This window comes from Haemaphysalis longicornis, unplaced genomic scaffold (assembly GCF_048455015.1).
Source record: "Haemaphysalis longicornis isolate Haplotype H1 unplaced genomic scaffold, Haemaphysalis longicornis Haplotype H1 scaffold_1, whole genome shotgun sequence".
NCBI classification, from domain to species: Eukaryota; Metazoa; Arthropoda; class Arachnida; order Ixodida; family Ixodidae; genus Haemaphysalis; species Haemaphysalis longicornis.
The window spans coordinates 85193279-85196402 of record NW_027526203.1 but is presented as its reverse complement, the minus strand read 5'-3'; the positions used below and the strand labels follow the sequence as shown (position 1 = coordinate 85196402).

Sequence of the window (3124 nt, the reverse complement as noted above, 5' to 3'; positions counted from 1 at the left end):
TCTTCACGACAACGACCACGCCTCATCTTCGTTTCGTGCTGGCGACCTTGTGTGGCTGTGGGTCCAGGGATTCGGGGAGCAGGGATTTATCCAGAATTTCGATTTTGGGGGGTGTTACCAAAACGCGGAGGGGTGTGGACCGTGTGGATATATATCTATATATATATATATATATATATATATATATATATATATATATATATATATATATATATATAATACAGAAATAAGGGTTGGCAGTCAAGAAAACCTCGGAAAGCAAAGGGGAGGTTGTGGTAGGTCATTGAAACAGATAAAGAATTTGGAAAGACAGAAAGAAAGCGGAGAAAAAATGCCCGCCAGGTGGGATCCGAACCCACGACCTCCAGAATACCGGTCTGGTGCGATAACCACTACGCTACCGGCGGGGCGATTTCCCCCCCCCCCCCCCCCCCCCACTGTCTGGGGTATTTATGTCAATGTAATTTTTTTCCTGTGCTTGGGGGTGGTAGCCAGCGCCACTCTGACTTCTCGGGGTGAAGGTGACCTTCTTTTTAATCCCCGCGCCGTGACTCGAGTGTCTACGACATGTCGAGAGTGGTCAAACAGCGTTGAACCCGAGCCATGAAGAGAAAACACAAGTTTGGTTCATTCAAAAGATTGTCTCGTTAGAATCATACTGATACCACTTTTAACGTAAACTTCGCTCAAATAAGCTACATAATTAGAAAAAACGGGAATGGTCATGTGACCCACCAGCTCATTTCGCGCAACAGAACCTATGATGTCACATGAGCTAAGCTCTGCGATTGGCGGAGGCTGGCAGAAGCAGACGCAAATTAGGTAGAGCTTACAAACTAGACGAACGAACGATTTGCGCTTAAATTTAGGGCACATTCTTTACAAAGCAATAAGAATGATGGGACAAACAGTGGAAGTTACGAAAGCACATGTAAACATAGAAGTACTGATGCGTTCTGCTGTTCGTACTGCGCACAGCATGCTTGGTTTAGCTGCACAGCACTACGCGGCTTGGGGTTGTCTCAGACGACACTGGCCGATTGACGCAAGCAACGGTGTCTTACGTGACCCCATTTGTCGAGCGAGCACTGTTTCAGGGAACGAATATTTTCTCCCAGAACAAAAACAAGCCAGGTTTAAATGCGGGCAAAAACAAACCAAACGCTTGCCACGGTATGGTGGCGCCATCTAGGTTACGGAACGTAAAGAAACGCGGGAACAAACCAACACCGCTGTACAGGGTGGAGACAACCTTTGAACGGTCCCGTGCCGCCGCAATTGGGCCAACGGGCTCAACGCGTTATTCTTTTCGTTTCCCACGAGACCTAGCAACGCGAAACAGACAATATGATTCAAACTTCTTTAGTAAACCGCGTTTCGGCGATATTTTAGCGCGGTTTTGACACAATGACTTGCTTCGGCGGCGAGCGAGCAACCGAAAATGGCGGCGCCAGCGTATACGTGTCTCTACCCTGTACGGCGGATGCGTGAATGAAGGTACTCTAGGCTGCAGAGCGGTCGGTTCCTGTGATGTCATTTGGGACCACGAAAACGCACGATTTAGCGGGAAAATCAAAATTTTAACCTAAATTGTTTAATTTCTCAGTGAATAAAGCACCGTTTGTATCCGGACAAGCGCTGGGGGCACTATAAAACACGAAATCTTTCGAATAAAACCAACTTGCATTTTCTCTTCGTGGCTCCTTTAAGCTCCCTATGGCACCAAGACTGCCAGAACAGAGGCCCTCGCTATGCATGTAGCGAATCAGAATAGGAAATGAGGAGCTCGTAGAAATAACACAGAAATAAGGGTTGGCAGTCAAGAAAACCTCGGAAAGCAAAGGGGAGATTGTGGTAGGTCATTGAAACAGATCCAGAATTTGGAAAGAAAGAAAGGAAGCAGAGAGAAAAAATGCCCGCCAGGTGGGATCCGAACCAACGACCTCCAGAATACCGGTCTGGTGCGATAATACCGGTCTGACCAGAATACCGGTCTGACCAGAATACCAGAATACCGGTCTGACTACACGGGGAGAAGGGGGCCCTCTTTTCAACCCCCGGGTCGTGACTCGAACGTCTACAGCCTGTCATGAGCGGGTAACTGGCGGGTAACCCTTCTCCCCGTGTAGTCAGAGTGGCGCTGGCTACCACCCTCGAGCGTCAGATACACTTCTTGTACATATAAATAGCCCAAAAAGTGAAGAACACAGTCGCCCAGATAGCCGAATTGGTAAGGCATTCGAGATCTAATCGAAAGGCGTGGGTTCGATCCCCACTCTGGGCGCGTGTTTTTCTTTCTTTCTTCCGTATATTTAAAAAAACATGTTAACTTCATTAACCGTAATAAAAAAGAGCCTAACCACACCCTTATGCTTCCTTTGGCGTTGTAGACTGCCGACCTATCTTTCGGTATATATATATATACATATATATATATATATATATATATATATATATATATAGCGGGAAACAATTTCTTGGACACCGGTAAGTATAATGAAGAAAATGAAACACGTCGAAAGAGGACAGGTTTTAACGTTTCGACCGGGGACCGGCCTTCGTCAGAATTCTGACGAAGGCCGGTCCCCGGTCGAAACGTTAAAACCTGTCCTCTTTCGACGTGTTTCATTTTCTTCATTATATATATATATATATATATATATATATATATATATATATATATATATATATATATACAGGGTGTCCCAGCTATTATGCACCAAGGTTTAAAAAAAGAGTAATTGCGTAACTTGAATAAAACCTAGTGCATAATGTTTGCACTACTGTGGAGAAGCGGACAGTATTTTTTTCGGTAATGAGACTTAATTAATTAATTGTAATTAATTATCTAACTCGAGAAGTACTGTCCTAATCACTAAAGTGTCAATGAAGCACTTGTAGGTACCCACGAGGGGCATCTAACTGCGGTATTTTCAGCGACGAACTAATTGCGTAAACATTTATTCTGACTGATGAAGAAAACCCGCGAAATATGAAAAATAGCACGTGACGGCGCCTCCGCGCACTAGCGCGCATCGTAAAGCAATGCCCTCAAACAGGCTGCCTCTGAGTTAGCCAGAATGAAATAAACAAAAGAAAGAAAGAAGAAATCGCGACCGAGTTT

General features: G+C 44.9%; 1 non-coding gene across 1 annotated transcript; it reads left to right on the top strand.

Annotated features, from left to right (window-relative positions):
• Window positions 1-2212: 2212 nt before the first annotated feature.
• Window positions 2213-2284, top strand: Trnar-ucu (transfer RNA arginine (anticodon UCU)). The gene has a single exon. It is a non-coding gene; the product is annotated as a tRNA-Arg (tRNA).
• The last annotated feature ends 840 nt before the right edge of the window (window positions 2285-3124 follow it).